Here is a 27,978-nt window from a genome sequence, read left to right on the forward strand (position 1 = left end):
AAACTGAAAAGGAAGAGGTACATAGTTTTATAAATACAATATGCTGGCCTATCATATACAATATATACAATATGCTAATATCATATACAATATGCTAATATATTCAACAACTCACATTTTCTAAAAAAATCAAAAATTTCTGTCCTTTAAGTACACAAAATTTTAAAACAGATCTTAAAAGATTAATCTAATTTAAAGGTATTTTAACCTTTAGAGAGACAGAAGCTGGGGGAAGGGGAGAGAGAGTAAACAGATCTCATTTGATGTAGCCCTACTTAGACCTAAATGGATGCCAGATGAACTATTGAAACACATGGCAGAGGATATATATAAATTATCATGATACAGAAGCCTATGGTAGATATAAGTCTGTAATCAAGTCACAAAGCAGGTCAGGTAAGCTAAGGCTGTTATTTGGTTTTTAGGAGCATTAGCAACTAAGGCCATATTGCTCCAGGATATGCGGTGGTCATTCCCTGACCTTTCCGCATCCTCCGTATTTGGGTGGTGACGGGCTCGAACCCCGGTCTAATCAAGAAGCGTGTGCTACGCACTGCTGCTCCTTCCCACCTGGCTACGGAGGCGCCGTAAGCTAAGGCAAATTATGAGAAGTCTCTGGTAATGAATGCAAAGAAAAACAACAGACTTCTATGCTTATATTAACAGTAGAAGGAAGGGGTTGAATCACATTGGGCAACTTGATGTAATATATTTAAAGATATAATGATAATTTTATTTAAGCTGCCCTGTATAATAATAACTAACATCAATCACTTCCAAGAAAAATATCCAACAACACAAATATTTTATGAACGCATGTTCATAAAATATTCATAAAATAAATACGGAAAAGAGGCACCATGTACAGAGACCAAAAGAAATGAAAATTGTATTAAAAATAAATAAATAAATAAAAAAAATTCTACTTTCTCAAGCACCATACAAGATTTGGAAGAGATAACTCGTAATAGAAATAAATACAAGGGTCAGTCCATAAGTAATGCCTCTTGGGCAATAAAATATTTTTTAACTGAGTTAGCACCATAATGTAGTAGTAGTAGTGGCATGTGATGCAAGAAAGCAAATGTATGAGCTTATGCAGCATCAGCCAAAAAAAAAAAAAAAAAATCACACCATTCCCTCCAAATGCCTGTCCAGTTCCTCCTTAAATTTATTCAACCTATCAACTTCCACAACGACAGATGGAAGTTTGTTCCAGCAATTAACCACCCGCTGGCTAAAGGAAAATTTCCACACATCTATTCTACATCTGTCTTTTCTTAATTTGAATTTATGCCCCCTTAGATTTGTAATCTGAACAAGTGGAAGGATCCTATCAGAATTCAGTGTGCTCAATGTTTTATATACTGCATGTACAGATAGAGATAAACATGCTAAAATAAATATCTATTATAAATCTGAAGTTATGAATAAACTAATGTTCATTTTCACCAAAAGTAAGTTCCTTTACAAGTCAAGAGAGAACTCGGCTATCTAGATTCATAAAAAATTAAGGACAGTATACCAAGACACTACTCATATAAGCAATACTCATAGATGGCATGCACATTTTAGAAGTCACTGCTGTTTGAGACCACCCAAGGAGTACAAGACCAAAGTGAGCGTGTGTGTATTTGAAGAAATCATTAAGATTTTGAATGAAATTATTCAAAAAGACATAAGAATAAGCCACATATGCAATGATTCAAGCACAAGGGGTGTTCAAACAGAAGTGTAATAACTATTTTAGATATATCAGATTAAAGTAAAATATTCTGCAAATGAATATACACAAGATGTTAACAAGAGAAATTAAATTTTCCAGGCAGGAGATCTGCCAAGACCTGGATCTTCCATTATAATCCTTATTCTAAACACCAGCCTATGGAATGGACATATCCATCATCTCCAGCAAAGGAAAAAACCTTGAATTGTCAGATCATGACAAAAAACTTGTGATGATCTGATAATTCAATTTCACTAAAAAAAAAAAAAAAAAAAAAAAAAAAATGGGCCTTCAATGTCCCAAAGCACTGTGGCCATTGAATTTACAAATCATTACAATAAAACTTGATGATCTAGCAATTCATTGGCCACAATGCTTTGGGACAGAGAAGGCACAAGTTTATCTATTTATTAGAGGAAATTCAGACAATAAATAAGGAAAGATATTGTCAAATACTTGATAAGCTTAATAGGACTATAAAACAAAAAAAAAAAAAAAAAAAAAGGAAAAAAAAAAAAAGAGATACAGAATCACAATACACCATGATAATGCTTGGTCACACACTGCCCACATGAAAACTGCAGACAGTGTCAAGAGTTTTGCACCATCCAACATATAGCCAGATTTGGTTGTTTCTAATTTTTTCCATTTGGAAAAAAATCAGATGGAGTCAAAAAAATATATTTTCCACAATATCTTTGTGGAAAACACTTGTGATTAGGAGCTGAAACAGACAGTGATATGCTAGGCATAAACAGCTGGGCATTATTTTTACTGCAGTGTACGTGAGTTGGAAAGAATGATGGTAAAAATATATTAATAAACAAGGTTAATAAAATATATTAATAAACAATACGTTAATAAACAAACTAACTATTTTTCGGTATATTAACAATGGTAATGTCTGTGCTCATTAGTATTTTCAAATATATAGAATAATGTGTGTGTGTGTGTATATATATATATTATACTTCCCAGTATTTGTTTAATAAATATTATAAATTTAAACTGTATGGCCAAGAGGCATTACTCATGGACTAACCCTCGTACAAGAAACAAAATGAAGGGGCATTGCCCAAAATTTTTTTGTTGGGACATAAAAAGAACAAGAAAATAAATCAAAACATGTGGATAAAATCAGAGCAATTTAAGTTTTATTCATTCCTAAGATTAACACAGGCACCAATATAATTCGACATCCTTATCTCCACTAACTATTTTTTCAGGTATATTAACAATGGTAATGTCTGTGCTCATTAGTATTTTCAAAAAAAAAAAAAAAAAAAATCATTATCGGGAATATTAATTATTTGCAAATGCAGAAAAACATTCAAATATTAAATAAATTAACTGCAAATTGATTCATTATTTTCATAATTGTAAATCTAACTGGTTCATAAATTCCACCCCTGCCAGTACTGTTTCTGATGCTTGCTGCAAGCCGTTCAGCAGCAGGTGCTACGGCCATCGAGGTGAAGTTAAAGACTAATTTCCACGACACAGGGCGCACTACTAAATTACGTTTTCATTGTCGTGTTAAAAAAAAAAAATAAAAAAAAGCACACTGAAGCATCTAAAAACGTTCTTTAACAGACAACTTATGTAGAAAAGCGCATAGCGTATTTCACTCATTGGCTTTACTTACTATATATGAAACTCACTGTTTACGCGCACTGTGCGTAAAAATATTCCGAAGCAACAAGAGATAAAAGAGACGAATTTCGTGACATAATGGATGATATAATAGCAATGCGATCCTGAGAGCAATACTAAAACCTCTAAAATGCTAAAAATATTGCCCATGAAAGTGGGCAGAAGCGCCATATTGTGTCATACCTTCAAGCCGGCTTCACTGCTACAATAGGGAATGAAGTAAGGGTGAAAGTACAATGAATCCTATAATGAAGACTGCGATTAAGAGGAGAATCACAGAGCTCAGTTTAAGCAGCGGCTTACGACGAAGCTGCCAACGGCGGCGGCGTGAAGGCACGAGATCATCGGGTTCTTCGCATTCTTCGGGTGGCGGAATAGGCCCGTCATCGGTAAAGCTGTACTCGGCCACAGCGATGGGTTCTCGCTGGTCCATCCACAACGATAAGTTGTCGTTACAGCTTCATAATGCTTCCGGAGATACTATTTCATTATAGTAACCGCAACCTCCTCCCGGTTCGCTTCTTTATGTACACATTATTGGAAACCTTCCAGACTGTTACACCGCGCTCTTTTTCTCCCTCTTGTGCATTCTCGTACGCTTCGCCACGCAGGTTGGGAATAAACTGTTGTGCACCAGTGCTGTCTCATGAACATCAGCAATGTTGGAAAGGAAGTGGTCAATAATGCCCCATCTGTACGTCACGTGTATCCACACTAATGCAATACTTGACAGGCAGCGAACTTAAATCTCCTTTACTACAGCTGTCGTCGACATACCCCGAACACATCAGTTATGCCAGGCCGTTACAGTGGTTATAACGATTTTTTTTATGTTGTTCTTTATCCGACGTAATACGTAGCTGCGCGTTGAATCTCTCTCTCTCTCTCTCTCTCTCTCTCTCTCTCTCTCTCTCTCTCTCTCACACACACACACACACGTGCGTGTATGTCAAAATTTATTATTTAGTAGTCTCACAAATAGTACAATACTATCAATAAAAAGTATTTTAAGAGTATTTCTCCCCAATCATCCGATTGGGGGGAAATACTCACGAATCTGTATCGTGATTGGTAAAGTCACGATATAGAATAATGTTGGCACAATCATGACATATACAAAAAGGATAAATAAATAACTTTTAAGCCAGAATGTACTTTCTAACAAGTGTCATCCTTTGCTTATAGAAGAAACAGGCAGATTAAGAAAATGCTATAAATAGAAAACATTCCAATCACATCTCAGGTTATTCGCATTAATAAATTTTACTTTTTTACTTGGGCGGTGGGGAATACTCTTGGTTTTTTTTTTTTTTTTTTTGTTTTTTTAAGAAGTTCATTTCTAAATGTCACAGAAAATCAAAGATCAAATACTGTTTGATAATGTTTAAAATTTCGAAGATAACAAAACATTTGGATCCAACCAATTACTACAACAGACAGCTCATCGAACCAATGATATATTTTATCGCAATGGAAACCGTGCTTTTCTTTTTTTCCTTGTACACTGTAATTTGAAGCTTTTTTTTAGTTCAGTTTATAAAGACTGCACATTAATTAAACTATCGTAAAAACAGTTTGATGGAAGGCCAAAGGAGCTGTCATTGGCCTTTCAAAAGTCTATAATACAGAAACAGAGCTGATCCTTAAGGGGGGGGGGGAATTGGCGCACTTAGTACCATTAAACTGGACCTGTGCAGCAACAATAACAGTAATAATAACGCAGAAAATGATGTGAAATCCGACATTTTACAAAAGAAAATAAATAAATAATAATCTTAAAATCTAGAATTTTATTAAGAAATTAATCCAGCGCATGTACTGATGATCGCATTTGCATTAAAAATTCATGCAAAAAATATGACATTTCTCTGTTTTAGTATTATTGATTATTTAGTGAAGAATGTAACTTGGTGTGAACTGCTGTGCAAATTACAGCTTATATGGCTGTTCATGAAACTTATGTGAGCTGGTGACCTGTTTGACATCACTTCACAACAGTTGGGGAGAAAAGAGAAAGAGAAAATTTGCAGTGTGGGTATAGTTGGAAAAATGTATGCTTCATTAAATCTATGATTAATCTTTTCCATAAACATACGCACACAAACAATATTTAATTCCGCACAAGCATGGACTTCTGATGTGATTAAAAACTAGTCATACAGCTCGCCAGCTAGTTCTGATGGCATAAAATAAAGACAGCGACCTTTATTAAATGAGAGAAATTGATTGAATTTCGCTATAATACATATTAAAATATCATGTAAACTGATAAAGACTGCACATATCGCGTTATAATTATTCCTTAAGAATAATAACAATAATTTTTTGTATACTCCAAATACGATAATATTCTCTCTCTGAAGCATATTCTTTTCTATTCTCTGATACTGTCTTAGGCATGCATTGAAAATTGACATGACAGTACGTGACAATCTTGCAGTGACTATTTACTGTCATTTGCCTACATTTAATAAACTGAACAGTTATTTACACTTTAAACCGGTGTAAATAAGTTCGGTTATTAGCACTAGATATTGAAATGTACTTCTCCAAAACTGCCCAACCACATATACACTTCTCTGAAATCCGAAAATATTTTAAAATTCGACATCTCTCAATTCTAGAGGGTGCTGTATTTTACTATTGTGCCCGCAATAATAATAATAATAACAAAAACAGAGTTTTGACACCTATGTAAGCATTACTATTAGCATAATGTGAATAATAGAGACGCATTCGTAAATATAAGCTGGTGGGCAAAACTTAAGGTATAACTGAGTTTGCAAACTTCATCATGAACTTGGTCCGACAGGTCTTTTAAGACCTGTTCCGTTGTAGCTCTTGGAGGTGGTCTTGATCAACCCACATCTCTCTTGCCTGTAGGTTTGTAGTTAAAGGTTAATTTTGGGATCCGGTCTGGGTTCATTCTTTCTATGTAACTGATCCATTTTTCTGATACGTTTTATGTCATTTACTATGTTATCTGCTTTTAATTTCTCACGAATATCTAAATTTCTTTGATGATCTAGTTTTGTAAAGCCTAATAATGGTCTTAAAAATCTCATTTGTGCATCTTTCTTATTTATGACCAAAGTCTCACAGCTGTAGAAGAGGGCTGATTTTGAAGTGACATTGTGCAGTCGTAATTTTGTTTCAGTTGTTATTTGTTTTCCGAAGTGGCGTTTAATCGTTTCATTCATTTTATCATATTTTTGTAGTTTAGTGTGGATGTCTTTCCCTTCATTTGATATTAAATTTCTCAAATGAGTGAAATCAGATTTGGAAACTTATCCTATGTAAACTGAACTGAAGCTGTCCACAGAGCAACTGAGGTAAATACAAATGAGCGCAACGTTCTGATATTCAAACATTGGTTGTTTTAAGTAGAGCCGTCTAACCGTGGGTCACTCAGTTCGATTGTGCACAGATACCAAAGTACGACTGAGTAACCTATATTTGTAATTTATTAGGATCGGGATTAAAAAAAAAAAAAATTATATTCTTGCAGTAGCCCACCAAACGGGAAACAAAGCCTGAAAAAGTCAACCTAGATAGTATATCACTCATGCCGACTAAAATTTTAACACTAATTATACCTAACTTTAAGCAAATAGAGTAACTGGGAGAAAGATGGAAAACCCGAAATGCTAGCAGACTCCTTTCAGACAAAGTTATAAGTGAAGTACACAAAATGAGGGGGAATCAGAATAGAAACACTATGGAAAACCAGTGAAACGATATGCCTCCTTTAATGATTACGGATATCACAAGTTGAAATGGATTTAGAGAGGAATAAATTTTTCACAATATAATTTTGTGAAAAAAACGTCTGAGTAACATTTCACGCTTCAATGAGAGACACACCGTATGAGCGATTCATTGTGGTGCATATATGTAAGCAGGATAGTAGCTAGCACACGAGGGAGTACTAAAGGTCGGCGAAGGCCCTAACATCAGATGACCAATATATGGTCCTCACTGCTAGGTGACACGGAGAGATGACAGAATAACGATCCTCTTCCAAGTTTGCACCCGCCTCAGGATAGAACATCTGAACGGTTTCCCAACATGGTGCGTGTGAGAGGTCTGTATGCAAGGCGACCTGCCATCTCATCTCAGAGAACATCCTGTTTCAGCTGGTGTATTGGACATGACAATGAACCAAAGAGCAGTGGTCTGATGTCAAGTTCACGAATGAGTCAAAATTTAGTCTACATTCCTATTCTTGAAGCATCCCACTTGGAGACAAGTAGAGGTACCCGAATTCAATCCATGAACATTAAAGGAAAAATGGTCTGGGAAGACAAAATGTGTCGCTGCGTATATAGTAGTAATAAAAGCAAAACATGAAAAAAAAATATATAGGTTAATAATATTAACCTATATTTTTTCATATATCATGGGTATTAACTTAATACCCATGATAAGTTAATCAGTCATCCGGGTACACATAGGGTAAACTGTAAAATCCGGCACATTTTACAACCCGACATTTGTCTTTAAGAATCCACGCAAAAAATGTCAATGAGAACATACAGGAACCTTGCACACTTGTGAACATTTTTGTAGGTAATAAAAAATATACTGTTAAAATTTGGGGACCATAAAAAATTCCACATTTAGTAGCTGTTGAGGAGCCATTACTGTCTCACAGCACGTAAGCATAAATTAATTGATACGTTGAACATCATTTACCGAGGAGTAATAGTTCCACGCCGATTTATTATATGCCTTGATTATCTCAATAGCTGTTTTCAGTCTCTTTCTGGACGCCAACTGTTTCACAACGCCAAGAAATTTCCATCGGATTAAAATATGAGGTTCCACGACATAACAATGATATGATACCATTCTTCTATCAAGAGACACCGTTTATTTTTATTTTCATTTACAGTATTTATTTAATTATTTTAATTTATTATTATTTTTTTATTTTATTTATTTATTATTATTTTTATTTTTTTGCTGCTGGAGACCTATAAGTTAATCAGTCATCCGGGTAAATATACAGTAAAGTGTAAAATCTGGCACATTTTACAATCCGACATTTGTCTTTTAAGAATTTACGCAAAAAAAAAAAAAAAAAAAACATTTCTTTATAAGATATATGTATTTCTTTATAAACTACGACTATATTGTTCTTTAATCTGTTTTGCAGCTAGCAGGATTTAAATTATACCGACGTTGCAATGGTCTTAATTCCCACAACAGAACAAATTTGCCTTTGCGACGAGTTGGCCTGATATTGCACTACTTTCAAACAGATGGTCTTGCCAAAAGGTTAATTGGCTATTTATTTAAAGAGCAAGGCCGCAATGATAGCCTGTTTTAAAACTAACCTAGTCCCTCATTAGACAGCAGGTTTCTAGTAACAATATCTAAGGCAGGGGTCGGCAACCTGCGGCTCTTTAACTTTTAGCCTACATGTACAAGCAGGCGGCGACGTGAATATAGCATTAATTTTCAGGGCAAGCATTTTCGAATATGAACTATATTAAAAATAAATCAAGAAACCGCCTGAACAATGCAAGTTTCTCACAATGATTAAATATGAAAATTACGACATACTCGCCTGATGTTGAGAGACTCGCTCAAGTTTAGCAGCAAAAGTCAAATTAATTCGGATCTAATTGGATGTTTGTTACGTTTTGTCAGTATTAATAAATATGTCAAAAAATATATATATTTTTTAATAAAACATCTTCCCACTCTATTCCATTTCTTAAAAAACTCCCCCCTTCCCCCCCTCAGCTTGAGCTTAGGTGCGGCCCTTCAGATTCTTTTTTTTAATTAGATCAAAAATGGCTCTTCCCTCAAAAAAAAGTTGCCAACCCCTGATCTAAGAGAAGGAAGAAGAGAAAGAGGAAAAAAAAAAAAAAAAAAACAAATGTAAAGAAGTTGTTCGATGTGATTTGTCATGCGGTATACGATATCTGAGTTCAATATATATACAGTATATATATATACACTGAAGGGTCACTGGACGATTTACTGCGCGGGCGAACAAAAAATAAAGGCAGAGTGACTAATGGTGTGAAATCCTACTTCCTTCACATGAAATCAATAATTACAGCTTGGATCGGACGAGATTCGAACCCTGACCTCCTCTGAACACACCTGTGGACCAATTTCTGCTCAAATCATAATTGGTATAGGGTGACTCCAAGCCAAAATTTCTTTCCTTACACCACTTTTGGTTAGGTTATATCTTGAAAAAGAGTAATACTGTTAAGTCTTTCTGATGCCGATAGCATGAAAAGAAGAAGGCTGACTGCGTAGCCATTTCAGGACATCGCGCTTGAGTTCTTGATCTGTCTTGAATTTCTGCCCAGTCAGGTGCCCCTATATTGTTCCAAACAGGTGATAATCACTGGGGTTTGTAAAGAGGGCAGTTAATTATTTTCCAGTCCATGTTGCCGATGTTGTGAAATTCGCATTATGTGGACGTATGACATGTTTGGATGAGAGCCTCCCCTTCAGCACCTATACCCCAATTACTATATCACTGGAAACTCATAGAGGTGCGTCATTTCTGACCATGTACACCCGTTTATTTTTGAACGTCATCGTCCCGCACCATCAAAGCATCTTTCAACGAGATCATGTTCCGTGTCAGAGCAGAAACAGTGTTGGACGGTTCGACAAGTAATCTGGACTGTTCTCCGTCTTCTCATGGCCACCGATCTCAATCCAGTTGAACTCTCTTATCAGTCGCTGGGGAACGGACCGTTAAGATCCCGGGTCCAACACCATCGAATATTTGGAAACTGGTCGGCATGGATTACCACATCTGTAGATATCCTGCAGCACTTCGTCGAGTTCATGCCGCAACATATCCGGGCTGCGTATTAAAGATGGCACAACCAGATGCTACTTGTTTGTTTGTTACTTGGTTTTCAGGAGCAGTAGCAACTAAGGCCATATTGCTCCGGGGATATGCGGTGGTCATTTACTGACCTTTCCGCATCCTCCGTATTTGGTGGTCACAGGCTCGAACCCCGGTCTAATCAAGAAGCGTGTGCTACGCACTGCTGCTCCTGCTCACCTGGCTACGGAGGCGCCACCAGATGCTACTTAGATATTTCTAATGCAAAGCGATCTCAGTGCATAACATCACAAAAACTGCCACTGATTTACAGAACTATAACAGAAGTGTGCAGACTACTCAACGAATTGCCAATAGCAGCTTACTTCACGATACTAAACATAACGCCCATCAATGCATTTGTATTATTTTCAGCATATTATTATTAGCCATATGGTGCAAGGAAGCCTGAGGCTTATGCTGCACTGGCCAAAAAGGAAAAAAAAAAAAAAAAATCCCTATTACCCTGAGAGAGAGAGAGAGAGAGAGAGAGAGAGAGAGAGAGAGAGAGAGAGAGAGAGAGAGAGAGAGAGAGAGAAGTAGAAAGGAATCACCAAGAAAGAGAAGAATGATGATATCCAGCTCAGGACTCTAGGTATGCCAAGCCCATACTCACCAGATGTGAGCCCCTGGGGGTAATACCTCCATCAGCGCCTGGAGATATTTTTCATGGAAGTTTTGGTGAAGCAATTTAAGACAAACAAGAATAAATAGCTGACACCCAGTCCTCAACAGGTCATTGTCAGAAAATAAAGGTAGAAAAGTTCAGTTTAAATAAGAGAAAGAGATATGCAGCGTGCATCTCTCTCTCTCTTAAACTTCGAGGTTTTGAAAAACTAATTCACTATTTGACAAAACATAAGAAAGAAACAGAGTAATGTAGCTAATGAAAAGACTGCATTACCTAATTAAGAATAAAATGCTCCATATACTCCATTACAGGCATGTGAAATATGCTCCATTGCCATATGCTCCATTACAGGCATGTGAAATTTCAATATCACATGCCTGTAAACACAAGTTCATGTCTTATGAACATTTCATTGTTTTTCATGCAAATACCTTTATTTTTTGAAATATAAATGAATTTGTATGACAATAAGTGTCTTGTATAAAACTTTTCCATAATAATGTTTCATCTGGTTTAGCTTTTGTAATGCAATGATGATTCTTTCAATGAAAACTGCTTTTGAAAGGTGCTATGAAATTAATTGTTTTATTTGTCAACATAAAACGATCACTTTAATGACTTGAAGGATCTACTTTCAGTAGTTCTTCAAGACCTTGTATAAAAGTAGAAACCTAGCCATAGACTAAAATCTTCATTTACAGTATGTTATTTATGCGTACGGCAAGTACAGTATTATGCTGGGGCTTATGTGAAATCGCACACTAATTATGCCATCAAAGTCTTGCCAACCAAGCAAGTCCCAATTCGAGGGTAACTGCTAACATTCGAGTTCAAACTGGCTTTGTAAGTCTCATGTTCTCGTCTTTCACAAATAAACCGGGTTAACTATTATGGTTCTCCTGTTAGAATGACAGCAGTTTCCCACAGGGCCTGAGAACTGTTGTAAAGTTGTGCAAGTGAAATATAATAACAATATTCATATAAATATCTTTATCTTTTATCCCCTCAAAGCCCATTTAAAACCAACGGGTTGGCATGAACCGTGAGAATCCTAACAGGTTAGGCCAGACATCAAAATAATGGGAGCAAGCCAAAACTTCATACCACGGTATTATGAAAATTAACAAAAAATTAAATAAATAAATTAACGTAAAGAGGAGTTATGTTAAGTATTTTTTTTTTTTTTTTTTTTTTTTTAATATGCACCACACTAAATGACGTATCATCACGAACTTTGGCCCTGGTGTAGCTACACTTATGGTGCGGATGAGGAGCGGGGTGTTCCATCCATACACTTCAACACGCTTTCATTACGAATATTAGCCAATGATCCATAGAACTGTTTCGTGTCCTTCTCCCCCCCCCCCCCACACCAGTTCTCATAAAAATTCTGTATGTGTAACACTTTTTTTTTTTTTTTTCAAATTATTGTTATTATTTTTTTTCTTATTATTTTTATTTATTTTTATATGATTCATGTATTACCAAATGAACACCCAGTTTTCCTATAATATTTGTGAAAAATTACATGGGAGTATCATGGGAGAAAAGAAATGATAATTTTATATACTTGGACTGAGGGGGTGCGAACAATGACAGAACGACACTAATAGCTAATACCGTACTCTGAACTTACAGATTACGGTACAAGCATTTGGGGAAAAAAAACTTTCGACATCAACCGTAGGTAAGGGGTAGAAACTAGCGAGAATTCAATGGACTGGACCTTGAAAATCGTCATATAGATTTTTATAATTAAAATTCCAACACATACGAAACTACATTTAGGAATGCCTAAGAGCATTCGGTGGTCCATTAATAACAAAGTGCCGTTCTTGGTCGTCATTAAAAATACATAAATCTGGAGTAAAACCTGACAAGATAAAAACAGTTAAAATATAGTAACGGACGAACAAAAATTATATTACGCATCTCATTTCGGTTAGGTGGTAGAGCTGGATATTATAAGTTCCTCGGAAATAAGACATAACATTAATTGCATAACACATTCTAGTCTTCTTCTTCTTTTTTTTTTTTTTTATTTTCTAAGTGTAACTGCGTTAAAAGCTTTCGAAGGTTTTGAAAAACTGATTCACTATTTGACAAAACATAAGAAAGAAACAGAGTAATGTAGCCGTAATGGAGTACCGCATTACCTAATTAAGAATAAAATGCTCCATATATTGTAGCCTCTTCCACAGCTAGATAAACCATCATGGCAATCAATTATTTAATAGTACCACGCATAAAACAATAACGGATAATTTTATTCAATAAGCTCTTTTTTTAAATACGCGAAATACAATTGTACATTCATTTCCAAAATAATAATACGCGTATGGGATACATTGACTGAGATTCCAGTAAAAGCATTCGCCCCCACCCTCCTGGACGGATTCCTCACCTCAACCTCGGAAATGCAACCTCCCAGGCGTATGCGGATGACCTTGTCTTGACACTGGCAGAAAACTCCAGGGCACAGCTGGAAAACACAGCAAACCGGGCGCTCGCCATTCTACTACAATGGGCTGACGAAAATAACCTGAAGATATCATCCACTAAGACAAGCTCCATCCTACTTCGGGGAACCCTGGACACTAAGAGACCCCCCCCCAAATAAAAGTACAAGGAACCACCGTCAAGCTGACCACAGAAATGAAATTTCTTGAGGTTGTCCTTGATAGAAACCTATCCTTCACTCCTCACCTAAACTATCTCAGAAATAAAATCAGAAATTACTCGTCACTATTTGCAAGAATCACCCGCAAGGATTGGGGCATAAAGAAGAAAACCCTTGCTCTTGTTCCTGCCAGTCATCCTCTATGCCTCGGGGTGTCTGGTACAAGAAAGCAACCACTGCAACTAATAAAAGAAAACTAGAAACCATACAGAGGTACATCTTGCTGACTATCTCACGAGCTTGCAACACAGTGAGTACACACGCGCTTCAGGTGCTCACGGGTGCCCTCCCCTTGGACCTGGAAGTGATACGCAGTGGACTCCTCTACAGCCTTTCCAGAGGCATACCGGATACCTGTCTAAATTTCACATTAAACGTAGCCAGCGAACCGAAAATAGAGAAAAGAAGACTAACTGTACATCTCCAGCAAACCTGGCAAACACGGTGGCAAAACTCAACAAAAGGGCAAATAACGCGAAAATTCCTCCCAACTGTCTCGGCCGTATACCCAAAATACCCAAGCTGGCTCTCCCCAGGATTGCTGGCCACGTACCTCCTAACTGGCCACGGCGCTATCAGATTCAAACTAATGACCTTTGCACTGAGCAACACTGCCCTCTGCCATTGTGGCTTAGTGGAAACGTGGGAGCATTTAATGTACCACTGCAAGCTTTATGAAGACCTCTGATGCCGACTAATTACAGAATTACATTATGTACCAGAGAATCAAGAGGAACGCTTACTGGAGGAGGAGCACAGCTACAAAGCACTGGCAAACTTTGCACAAGATCTTTTTGACAGAAGGCGTACTCTTCCGCCCCCACAGCCACAAGAGCGATTCTCAGGCCCACAATATATGACTTTGCAAACAACAACCATATAAGGTGCACGGACAGTCACCATCAAGACAATCCACAAAGGGATTGCATCCCAGGAAGAAACAGCAAAAGAAAAAAAAAAAAAAAAACACACCAGGACTCGACAAACTCGGATCCAACAAATGGACGAGGATCCAATAACTAATGACCATGACTCCAGACAGATCAGAGACATAAGTAACCACATAAGGTGCACGGACTAAATACCCACAACTACAGACCTGACTAAGGCACCTGTCCTGCTGCCAAGTGACAACCACAGACAGGAACCCACACACGAATGGGACAACTAGGACCCAACCAAGGACATGACTCAAGCAGACATGCAGCCGCCAGGCCATACGGCGACCTGTGCCGGCTCCCTTGCCGGGCACACTTTCCTCCCTTCCCTTGCAGAGGAGGGAGGCGACAGCCTTCTTGTTGCCTTCCCCCTGCCATTCCACATCTTTCTCTCTGGTGGGGCATGGGCATGCCCCACTGGCACATGCTGGGGTCGTCTACTCTATTGATCCCAGTCTTTCCTAGCTATTCCCCCCCCCCTAGCCTTCAGTCTCCCCTCTCTATCTGTATGCCAGCGCAAGACCCACACCAAAATTCTAGCTTCTTTATATTTCGCTCTCTCCTCGGCCATTAAATTTTCAAATGCAACCCCTTCAAACCGGGAAACATGTATGTGATCAACATATAACGTGCAAATTTTTTTTTTTAGGTCCTAGCCACTGAAATCTCAGGAAATTAGGTGGCAGGACCTGCCAGAGTAAATTAATTATAATACTGGTGTACCTGGTCTGCCTCCACGGGGCAAAAGTGGGGCAACGTTGGGCCTCAGTAGGGGTCCAGCGGCTAAATGACCAGATGAACAACGGTACACGACACTACATATGAACAATATCCATACACTTTTAAATCTCTGGCATTCCCAGCAAACTGGCACACCCATCACAATGTAAACAACGCGGAGATGGGGGAAACCCCTGGTGCCGTATGACCCTAAATACACTTTTACACTTTACACTTTTTACCCTCCCACCAATAAGAATTTCTGCAAATGCACGGGCGTTGTGTATCATGTGGGTAAGTTGCAAGTGTTCATGGGACGATTTGTATGTTGTACAGACTGATGAACACTGAATAACGCACGGGGAAACCGTACCCCTTCTGCCTGAGGTCGAATAACTTCCGCCTCAACTGAAGACGCTTCTAGAAATTTCTCCAGTCATTGATGGGACTCGAACCTTGACCTCTCCAAACGACCGGCAGACGGCGATGTACCGTGTTACCTAAGCTACCACGGAGGATACTTCCAAAATGGGAGGGAAGAAAGACGCAACCCACTCAGAAGAGGGGAAAATAGTTTGGCGCGGATATCAACAATCTCTTTAATCATGAGAGCCACGAAACCATTCCAAGTCTTGACCAAGGCTAGCCACAATGGGGTCAAAATGTACTATAGGTACTTACATAAGGCCACAGTACTAAAACTATTGATAAAATAAAATACGATATATATACAGTATATAAAAATACACTTCTAGGAATTCTCCTGAGCTATACAATAATCACCTGGACAATACGGGATATATTTTCATATTCCATGGTGGTCCCCGAAGCTCTGAACACGACAATATACAGGCTCTAATGGTACAAATATTACCATCAATGTACAAACAGTGACACTGTGAAAACTTGCATTCTGACGAATTGTGCTTGACACTTTTCTGTACCAATGGCAGTGGTGCGTATTACTTCAACTCAAAAGAATGGGGCTAACATGGCATGTGACAGTGATTTGAGTGGTGGATCTTGAATATGTCATTTTAAGGTCCCTTGACAGTAAACACTGATTCAATCGGCAAGAGGAATTGAAAAACCTTATTTTATTTTACGGAACTTAAAATCACCCCCCCCCCGCAAAAGCGCAACCAAATGCTGGAAAGGCGATGCTGTCAGTTTTTTTTTTTTTGGGATCAACATGTTGTAATACTAACAGATTACCTTCAAAAGGGCTGTACTCTGACGGAGAACTATTATTCCAACCTCCTCATAAAGCTATGTGCAGCTATAAAAGAAAAAAGGCGGGGAAAGCTGTCAAAAGGTGTGCCTGCTCCACGATAACGACACAGATACCAGAGCCTGCCGTACCGTGAGCACGTCTGCCCTTCAGGTCCTTTCTGGCTATCTACCCCTTTAATTAGGGGTAGTTAAAAGAGGCCTTTTCAAGAGCTCAAAGAAATGGAAGCCCACCGAGATACTGAACATACAACCAGACCTAGCTAGCGACCCCAAAAAGGAACGTAAACGAATTGTTTAAAAGTTGCATGAAATCTGGCAGGACTCTTGGGATAGCACCATGAAGGGTGCCATTACAAAACTCTTCCTCCATTTTGCTGTTCGTTTCAGCCTCCGGCATCTTTCCTGGTTCTCACCGGGTCTAAGCAAAACCTAAACGATCTAGAGTTGAGTAGTATACTCTCTATACTTGCGGGGAGGCTGAAACTTGGAAGCATGAATTATACTCGTGTTCTTATTACGAGGAATATAGGATCAGGCTAATCTCCGAAGTCCAGGCAACCTACATCATGAGTACCTCTTCTTGCAAGACGAGCATCATTAACTAGCTCTCATGGAATTTGCGCAGTAGGTGTTTCGACTTCGACGTGAAAGCCAGAGAAGAAACATTCACACAGTTGCATTTCACAGAGTAACACCATCCCAAGTTACAAGGCGATATGAATTTCTACACCCGAATAACGCAGGCCTTTGTGAGCCCCATCACAAGCCTTAGTATAGGTCCAACACCGGACAAGGCTAAACTTACCCACTAATACTGAACCAACGGCAGTAACATTCTAGACCAATGGTATGAAAGCAGAATGAACAACTTATCAACATACTCACTGACACTACGACATCCATAATATTACTATCCAAATTGGATTACGGACCAAACGAAGCCACACTCCTAACTTGGACTGACAAAAGAAAATGTAAACATTACCCCTTTTTGGGGTACGAAAAGCTGAAAACCCCATCTAGGGTAGGATTATCTTCTAACCCTTCAGGGATAGGATTGATTCCCACCATATGGCGATCTCATGGGAGCACCTGTCTCCCATGACTTTAATCCTTGGAGCCAATTCCCTTCCTCACTCATCCATTAATCGTCAAACTTTAGCAGGTCCCCCTTCTTTGTGGCCTACTACCTTTTTAAACTTCATTCTGACCCACCTGTCTTCGTTATTTCACTGTTTACTCTTTCAAAAAAAAAAAAAAAAAAAATTTTTTTTTTTTTTTCTTCGTCAAGAAGGTCAGACGACCCTGGCGGAGAGCAACCAGGGTGTGGTGGACAGCCTGACTCACATCTCTGTTGTGGTGGCGGGCAGAACCAACTGAAGATGTTTTTTCCGAAAGTTCGCATTCAAACGCTTGGTTTCTGGCATAGTTTTAATATCGAACAATATTTATAGCTGACAACAGAGAAAAGTACATCTTCCTCATTTTAATAAATTTTTAAAGATCACTATCCTCTCCAATTAACTACATCAAAACTTAACTCAAGCAATAAGGAAATAAGTTCCGTAAAATAAAATAAGGTTTTCCAATTCCCTTTGTCAATTCAACCGAAACTTAAGGCCACCCACAAAAATATATTAGTTACTTCATTAGTTAAAATCTGTTATGTTGATAGGAGGAAGTGGTATAATTATATAATTAGTAATTTAGCAGTAATATATATAATGTCAAAATACATAATATTTTGACATTATTGCTTTGATTTCATTTAGACTAATGCGCATTTAGGGCTAGAGCCTCAAGCTGCGAACAAATTTAGACTATGTATATAAAGTGCTTAGCATCATAATACACCTAAATACCTAAAACGATGCCACCTTAAAAATTTTCTGTTTATTCAGAAATGGCTGTGTATTATGATGCTAAGCACTTTATATACATAGTGCTTTGATTTCAATAAAGCTTTTGACACAGTACCTCAGGAATACTGTTATATAAAATGGAACAAACTGGGGTTACTGGTAAGATCCTGCGTTGGATCAAAGGCTGGCTAAAAACAGCCTTTTATCTAAATGGACATTCCTCAGGAATCAATATTTGAGGCCACTTATGTTTCTCATCTTCCTTATTGATACTGAAGACGGCGTGCAGAGAAATCTGCCAATGTTCGCTGATGATCTAAAGGCAGGAAAGGTAGTTAAATATCAGAATAAGACCATTTTACTTCAAAGTGGAACTGGATAAGCACTTTTTAGTGAGAGGGAAGTGCTGAATGGCAGATTTTTTTTTTTTTTTTTTTTTTAAGGCAGATATAGAAAAAACCTACTTCCATCATTTAGCTACTACGATACTAATACTAACTTAGATCAGTTGCATAAATAGACTGAAATTGGAAAATGAAGTTTAATGCTTCTAAATGTAGTTTTGCACATGGGGGAACAGAAATCCAGGAGTTACCAATAAACGAGGGGGAGAGGAGTTAAAAGTCGTTCAAGACTTTCCAGGCATGAAATTTTCCGTGCAGTGTAATCAAGCGGCTAGGAAGCGTATGGGGTCCTGTATATGATGCACAGGATCTTCGCAAAGGATGTCATATTCCCTTTATATGAGACCATGGTTATACTGCAATTAGAATATTATATTCAAATCTGGAGAACATACTTGAAGAAAGACAGAGTTCCAGAAAGGATCCAAAAGAAAGGCAGTGAATTTTGTGAGGAGTGCTAATCGATATTCGTATAAAGAACGACACAGAAGATGCACACCGCAAAGCTTGGCAACTGGACATCTGGGGGGGGGGGTGATATAAGACCCTGAAGGGAATCAACAAAATTAATCAGTAAAATTACTTCTCAATATCACATGCCTCAATCCAACCCAGGTATCAGAGAATCAATCTGTAAACGCTTGCATAGAGGAAAACAACTGAAAAGTTGTTTGGGCTTATGTGAAAATTTTGACAGTGAGTAGCGCACAATAGAAAACAAAGTGGCCAAAATTAAAAATTATAACATAAGTGATACAACTGTGCTGCTACTTGAAATGAATCAATGAGTAGAAAGTGAGTTAATGAAAAACTATTAAACAATGACGATATTCTTATTTATATGAAATCAATGATGAAGAGAGAGCGTAAAACGTTTGTTGCACAACGGTGGCGAAAAGAATACTAATTTGGGAGCTGTAGGAAACATGGTTAGAAGAAGATGGTACTGGATATTATTATTATTATTAATATCAATTTATTTTCCGAAGAAATGTCCCTTTACAGCTATGCAGCTAGAGGACATGAGTTATATACAGAGATAAAATATAAAATACAGACAAATACATTGTATACAGAGCCAGATACAATATACGGCCTTAAACAGCCACTGGTGAAGATACAAAAACATAAAGTTACAACAAATACAAAAACATAAAGTTACAACAAATAAAAGTGCATACGGATACATCGGAGCGTGGATAGTGCGGTATCACAGAGAGTCCACCTAGAACATGACTAAGGAATACATGTCTGCAAGAATGGAAGCTCTGTATGTTCTGTCCTTGCAAAGTTTCACAATCTATTAAATTAGTCTAATCTATTAAATCTATTAAATATCTGGAAGGAGTTGTGTGGAAACATGTTGTCCAGGGAGGACATGCTATGCAGCTTTGATCTGTATGGGGAGGTGTTGGACTGGCATCTTCTCCTGTCGGACGGTCTGGCGATGATATCCCAAATATCGGTGACTTCAGTTTTCCGGATAGAAGCTGAGAGAGGGTAAGAAGGTTCCTAGAGATGATGAGATACCTCCAAGGAAGCGTATTAAGATTGGTGACCAGAACAGATTTTGAGATTGTAGGTGTTAGCCCGGCAACCCTATTTAGCCATTTCAAGATCCAGAATTCCAAGGAGAGGAACCTGGCTTGGTACGATGAGGGTGCTGAGGACCATATAGTCGAGGCATATAATGGAATTGGGAAAATGCAACGAATAATGTATTTGATGATAAGGTCCGGGTTATGGAAGTTGGGGATCTCTTGTTTTACTGCCCATAAAGCCGAATATGTTTTCGTTCGAGTGGCATTAAAGTGAGGCAAGAAGGTGAGGTCTTTGTCCCAGATGATACCCAAATATTTATGTTGGGTGACTTTTTTAACTGGAGAGTTCGCTATAATGATGTTCACATCGTTGGTATTTTTCTTCTTGGTGATAGAGAGTTGTGCAGTTTTCTCTTTATTAATGGATAGTCCAATCGTATGAAGGTAGTTTTCCAGTTCATGTAGCTGTCGGTTGGAGCTCACGGTAATAGACTGGAGAGACTTGGGGCATTTTGTGATGATGAAGAACTTAATATCATCTGCGTAGGTGGTAAAATTAGTTCGGTTTGATAGGAAGGGTTCTAAAGATGCGGCGAAGAGGGCGGCAGAGAGAGAACGCCCCCTTGTGGGAGCCCTCTGGAGCAGAGAATGTGGTGATTATGGTTTTGATTCATATGGTTACAGAAGAGAAAATAGAAACAGAATTTCAAGGGAAGGTGAATCAGGGAACTCAAGAAAAATAAGTTAAATAAACAAGAAAAGGTTAAACTACAGGAAGCTGATTGGTTGGTTTGGATTTTTATGGCGCAAAAACTACTTTGGTTTAATGCGCCATCAAGACTACACGAAGCTGATTCGATATTTTTAATTAAATTTGCCAATTGTGAGGAAATATTTCCACTGTTAAAAAGATAAGAAAAACGGCTACGAAACGTAAAAATATTAGAACCTGTGCTCAACAGAAATTTTCAGATTTCTTCAAAAAATACAATAAGACTGGGTTGAGAGCCGTCCAGTGGCGTAACAAACCCTTGTAGACCCCAGTACAAAATTCGATTTTGGGGTTCCTTTCGTTGATTTTATCATTTCTATATAAAATAAGAAATAAAATTTTCTGTTTATACTCCGGGACGACCAAACGGTCAGAGGAGTTCACAAAATAGACAGATTACAAGAAACAGCACCGTATTTAGCAGTCACGGGCTTGAACCCTGGTCACTCAAGGCACGTATATTGATGCACCCGCATACCTGACCACTCGGCTAAGGCGGCATATAAGAATGTCACGGGTGTTTTGCCCCGCTCCCTTGGATGGGGTCTCCGATGCACTGCACCACTACATCCGATTAAATTTATGATCATTAACGTATAAATCTGCTATTTTTTTATGAAATATGAGTACAACTTGAAAATATTTAATCTGTGATCACTTTAGAAAGTATCATACATACACAGACAGCAGTGCACGCTACCAGTCATTAGAATACATTTGGGTATTTTTAGCCTCTACTAGAAATCACAATGATCGCGTAATGCCGATTTTTCTCTAACACACCACAAACTGAAAAATGCGAAGAATATGGCAGCTTCCTCTGATCCATGATCAGTGGATCTGAACTCCCTAGTAGCAGGTGTCGGAATCAACTATCTTCTACATCAGAACACATGATCATTACAAATCAAGAGATCAATAATTAACTGATAGTGCTTAATGTGTTAACTTTAACTCTGTGTTTCTATGGTTCGTCAAAGTATAATGCTTATATGTACATGACATTCAGAAATAAAAATAAAGTATAGAAATGTAATTACAAAGGAAAATGGGAAAAAAATTAAAGCATACAAAGTCCAATATTTTATAAGGATAGCTGTTTATATGCCGACTTCGAAAGATAAACAAACAACTGGAAAGCACGTTAAGAAAAGAAAACTGAACAAGGCTCTTGGCATTACAACCTTCATGATGCCAGACTGAAGAGCATGGCGGAAAAGTAAGTCTTGGCCAAGGCAGACAAGCAGAACGGAATTTTTAAATTAAGATAACATTTCCGAGAGTTCTTTACAGTGGAATAACCGCAGTTTTTCATTTCTTCTTTGAAAGCAAGATCTAATGTTCATTCATTCAGATTATTAGTGTATTTCTTTCATGAATTATCTACAGAAAAAAATGAGGCCGTTACATTTGTGTCTTGTCATCGTAATTCCCTGGTCGTAAATACAAAGGTCCCTTCTATGTTCGCAATTCTAGCAAAAAAAAAAAAAGGTTGCACTGCCATTATAATTTTCTAGAGAATATATATATATAAAGGGAGAATAAATGCTTCAACCAGACAAATCTGACATTTTCTGGACATTTATATTTGACTTCTGTTAGTGTTAAGGCGGAAGATTTCTCTTAGACATCCTTGAAAGTTTTCGATACAAAAACGCAATTGCCAATCTCGATGCTATAATCTGTGCACGACACAATATTGCTTCAAAGCACACTAAAATTGTGGATTATATATAAGAGCTCTGGAGCCAGACGAGGACAAAGAAATGGCTGCATTACGTACAGATATAAGTGTAAAAATGTTAGCAATAATAACCCTTGGTGCTTTTTAGTAACGTACATAAGATTAATTAAATGTTATTGATAACTCCTAGATCATTTATCATAACTTATCATCCATCACATATCGTTATTAAATTCTACAAACTTCGTGACAAAGCAGCAAACTGAGGTGGAACGAACTTCCATTTGTTGTTGTGGAAGTCGACAGCTTAAGTAAATTTAAGTAAAAACTAGACAAAGGAACGAATAAGTGAAATGGGAGGAGACTTTTTTTTTTTTTTTTTGGCTGATGCTGTATAAGCTTGCTTTCTTGCACCATTTGCCACTGCTAATAACGACTAATCCTATTGATATATGGCAGAAGTTCTCAACGTGGATTCCGCTGGTTGAGAACTTCTATAATCGTATTTAACCTATTATGTATCATAATAGATTAAATCGATTATGTATCATAATAGTTAAATCTATTATGTGTCATAATAGATTAAACATGATTAACGATATAAACTCTTCTGACCTTGTGGTCGTGCCGGAGTATAAACAGGAACAACATTAAAAACACAAATCAGTCTCAAAAGAAAAGAACCCAGCAAAGAGGAATAAAAGGGAAGGGAGGATAGGAATAATCAAGTGCACCGGCATTCGAAAAATATAATTTCGACGTCACCAAAGAATATGTTACTAAAATCATTACGAACTACCGTGTAACGTTTCTCCTATGTGCTGCGGAATCCTTTTGATATAAAAGGCTCCTTTTATTTCTTTCTCCCACCCACCCACCCTCCTCAGTTTTGAGGACTTCCTATCATTAGGAGGTCTCCGCTAATTCAGATTCTTTAATGTCCCCTTTAGCCATATGTTTGTTGTATCATCTAGGAGAGTTTCAAATCTCCTCGTCTCGCCAATGGAGAGAAGATTTGAAATGTATAACTTGAAACATTTCTGCTTATACAGTATTTGTGTTACATGCCTTCTGTTATAATATGGTGTGTTAGTTGTCTCACGGCACAGGGGGTTCCCCCATCTCCGCGTGTTATAATATGGTATAACGTATGTTCGTGTCAGACGGCACCTGGGATTTCTCCCATTTCCGCGTGTGTTCGCTGAATCGAGGTCAGTACACTGTCAAGCCAGAGACTTGAAAGCGTGTGGGCCATGTCTGTGCAGTGTGATATGTTGTGCCGATTGTTTGTCCGGCTTATTGGCTGCCACGTGGAGGCGAGCTGGGTGTGTCCAGTATCACATGTTGCTCTGGCAGGTTCTGCCACCTAGTTTCCTGGGATTTCAGTGGCTAGGACCTAAAAAAAAAAAATCATGCATTTGACATTAATGCTTAATGGGATTACTGTTAAGAAACAGCTTGTTGGGTTTGAATGCCAGAGAGGTGTTTTAAAGGCCTAATAGGTCGGGAAAGATTTTGATGTTATTAAATTTAGACGTGAGGCTATACGCTAGATGAAAGATAATAGTGTTAGTTGTCCCCTATTGGGACTCACCGTTGCCCACACTTTGACAAAAGGAGGCAGGTCAGGCACCCAGTAGATTAAAAACAAAAAAAAAAAAGGGGGGGGGGTACACTAGAATTTGGCCGAAAGAGATTTATATGAAAGCGGTAGAATTTAGACGTTGATTAGAATTTGGCGGCATTGTTAAGGGGTGTACTCAGCCTGTTTAGTGAGAGAGGGGAGAGACTGAAGAGGGAAACAGACAGAACAGGGACGATAGAGTAGGCAACCCCAAAGAGTTCAGTGGAGACGAGTCCCACAAGGCGAAGAATGGAGGGGGAGGAGACAGGTCTTTGTCTCCTCCCTGCGGGCGGATGGGGTTTTAAAGGGAACCGAGTTAGAGTACCCAGTTCAGGTTAGGTTAGGTTCACTTAATGTTGTATGTTGTTGTTATTAGGAGCATTAGCAACTAAGGCCATATTGTTCCGGGGATATGCGATGCTCATTCCCTGACCTTTCCGCATCCTCCGTATTTGGTGGCCACGGGTTCGAACCCCGGTCTAATCAAGAAGCGTGTGCTACGCACTGCCGCTCCTGCCCACGGAGGCGCCTACCCACTTCAGATCGCCAAATGGCATGTCGGCAGCAAAGCCGCAGTATGTCTTCGTTGGTGATGGTTGGCATGTCCATGTAGTGTCGAATCCGGTAAGAAGGTCAAGCTGCCCAATCCGCTCTGGGGGTGGGATATGTTAGTTGGCAGCGAGAATCCATCAGGCAAAGGGGTGGAAGAGAGAGACATTTATTTTATTCATAATCTGCATTCTCACTCTACTTGCATTCATTTTTTTTTCTTATATTTTAAATATTTTTTTCAAGTTTTTTATATATATATATATTTTTTTTTTTTTTTTTCTCTTCACACTCAACTTTTTCACACACACCGGGTGGGGATGCAATGATGTGTAATGTAAATTTACATACTAATTAAAACTAGGGTTAGTGTGTACTTAACTGTAGCATTAATGGTTTGTGTTCTTTTTCTCATACACTTTCATTCATTCTTCTAGCTTTCATTTCATTTATTCGACTCTTGCTTTCTGCACTGCACTCTCTGGGCACCTCAACTTGCTGCATTTCTTCAGTTGTGGTGCAGGCCTAGCTGCAAGTTTTTTGCAGGCCAGGGGAGAATGCAGTGTTTGTTGTGTGGTTAGTAAATGATTGTTAGTATATATAAAGTAAATGTAAGTTATTCCCAATCTCGGCCAACCACATTAGCTCTTCCACTCATTCCCATTCTCTCTCTCTTTCCCTCATGCTAAGTCACTCTTTCTTTCACCAAAACTGCGATTTATTCCCTTTTACCATAATTCCTAGTTCACTTAGTGCCCAACCTATTCATACTGTCTTTCATTCCGGGGATATGCGATGGTCATTCCCTGACCTTTCCGCATCCTCCGTATTTGGTGGCCACGGGTTCGAACCCCGGTCTAATCAAGAAGCGTGTGCTATGCACTGCCGCTCCTGCCCACGGAGGCGCCTACCCACTTCAGATCCATGTAGCTTACTGATATTTTTCAGCTAATCTGCTTCCCTGGCTGCCTGTACATCTCCCTCCCCTACATGGTTACTTACACATGGCAGGGTAATCCTGGGGAGTTTTGTCATGTCAGGTTTCTGTCAGGGTGCAGAATATTGCTATCCTAACAGTTTTTAAGTCATCGTCTGGGCGTGGTGGGAAACTTTGGAAATTTTAACTATTGATTATTGTTTAATTGCTGGAGGGCTGAATTTCCATTCTTTGGATTGTTCCGCGCATTTCGAATACTTTGTGTGAAAGATGTAAAGGCTTTATAATTTTCCTCTTCTATGATGAACAGATGTTCTTCTCCCCTGGGAAGGGGGCCAATCTGTGCTATTAGCTCTGTTCTGGGGATGTCGTATATTATACATTCATATAGAATATGTGCCCAGTCTTCACTCTCGCCACAGGTGCAGTTTGGGTCATCAGTCAGCCCTAAGGAGGTTAGTTTCGCCTTTATTGTCAATATAAATGTTGTAAAAAGTCAAGGGGCATACCACTTGAGGTGGCTTCAGGCTAACCATTGACACCCGTGGCAGAAACCGTTTGGTAACCAGACCTCTGGTTTCCTGCTCCCACTTTGTTTGCCATAGCTCATGGAGCTTTGTGGCTATTCTTTTTCTTTCAGCATTGAAGGTGTTGGTTGTATCAAGGACTATCCCCAGAAATTAAGCGGGTATGCCCTTTTTAAATCTATAATATAAGCCTCTTTTGGCTACTTCCAGATAAAGTGGGAGAACTCCGGCCAGCAACTGTAGCGCAGGTGTGCTTACTGTGCGACATGCTCTGGTAATAGTGAGTAGTATTGTCCTTCGTAACGATTCTAATTTATTCCTATTTCTTACTATGGCCGAGCGGATGAACCAAGTACCGGTTCCATAGGTGATAACAAGTAGGAACATTGCACGGTATATGATTGCAAGGGTCTTTCTTGGCAACCAAGTAGATCAAATGGGGGTAAAAAGTTAATTTTGAATCAAAGACCACTCCAAGATATTTTAGTTCTGTAACCATTTTTATAGTGATTGTGTTAATTTTGTTTGTGGAAGCCTTCTTATGTCCAAATTGCCTTTTAGAAGTATTTGTTTGGTTTTTTCAGGCGATATTTTGAGCATGTGCATTTGTGCCCACTCCTGCAGCTGCGAGAGGGCGGAATTTGATCTTTGCTCTACAACCACTCGCGTGTTACCTTTTACAAGGAAAATCATGTCATCTGCAAAGGCCAGGCTTTCCACGGGGGCCCAGATCCAAGGCCAGAAATTCGTCTAGAACAATGTTCCAGAAGAAAGGGCCAAGGATTGAACCCTGCGGGCACCCTTTATTCACAGGGCGTGTCAATTCGTGGAACCTTGTGCGTACTGAGACACTTCTGTCTGTAAGATTGCTGTTTATTGCCTTATAGAAGTTTTGTGGGGAATTATATGTTATAATATGGTGTTAGATCTTTGAACAAACTCGCAAAATTTTATTAACCGGCTTAAAGATCACCTCAAGACCGTATTTTTTACAGATTATTTTTTTGCGGATGCCTTTTATATATGAAATCATACCGCTCTTTTGTAATTAATATTCTGTGTCGTCTGATTATTTATGTTGCTCCAATATTTTTCTATGGTCTTGTTCATTAAATTACTTAGGCAACAGCTATTTAATGATAACCCTTTATTAATAGGGCTGATTTCATCGAAGAGTTTTTTTTTTTTTTTTTTTTATTGTTATCAGCAATTTTCAAACATCTACTCCTTAAAGTTGCGATATGTTATATTCTTGTTTTGAACAGCCTTAACACATTTATTGAAAAACGAAAATTTAGATTAAGGACGAGATTTTAGGCTGGAGTGAACCACATACCGGCTCCATAGGTGATAACAGGTAGGAACATTGCACGGTATATGACTACAAGGGTCTTTCTTTTGAGTCCCCAGTCTGCTCTTTTGAGTAATGATAGTAATAAAGGACATTTACAAAGGGTACTAGGAAAGTTTTGCAATACAGCTTTGTTTATTTAATTTTTTCAAAGTAATTTCCTCTACATTCAATACACCTCTCCATCCTCCGAAACCAATCTTTAAACCAGTTCTGCCGAGTTTCACTAGGGAGTAAAGCACACTCGTTGTCCCAAGCCCGTAGAAGGTCCTCATCACTGG

General features: G+C 38.4%; 1 protein-coding gene across 4 annotated transcripts in view; it reads right to left on the minus strand.

Moving 5' to 3' along the window:
- The window catches only part of mri (BTB/POZ domain-containing protein mrityu), a 384,830-nt gene that overhangs the window by 129,671 nt on the left and 227,181 nt on the right, over window positions 1–27,978 (minus strand). Inside the window, exon 1 of one of the 4 annotated variants that reach the window (XM_090381836.1) lies at window positions 3,563–4,168. The exons of the other annotated variants lie outside the window; for them this stretch is intronic. The gene's annotated coding sequence lies outside the window, so the exon portion shown is untranslated. Of the gene's footprint in view, window positions 1–3,562; window positions 4,169–27,978 lie in introns of those variants that run through there. 4 annotated transcript variants of the gene reach the window in all.

The sequence above is a fragment of the Mastigoproctus giganteus genome, chromosome 9 (genome assembly GCF_048544385.1).
Source record: "Mastigoproctus giganteus isolate SK-2022 chromosome 9, ASM4854438v1, whole genome shotgun sequence".
NCBI classification, from domain to species: Eukaryota; Metazoa; Arthropoda; class Arachnida; order Uropygi; family Thelyphonidae; genus Mastigoproctus; species Mastigoproctus giganteus.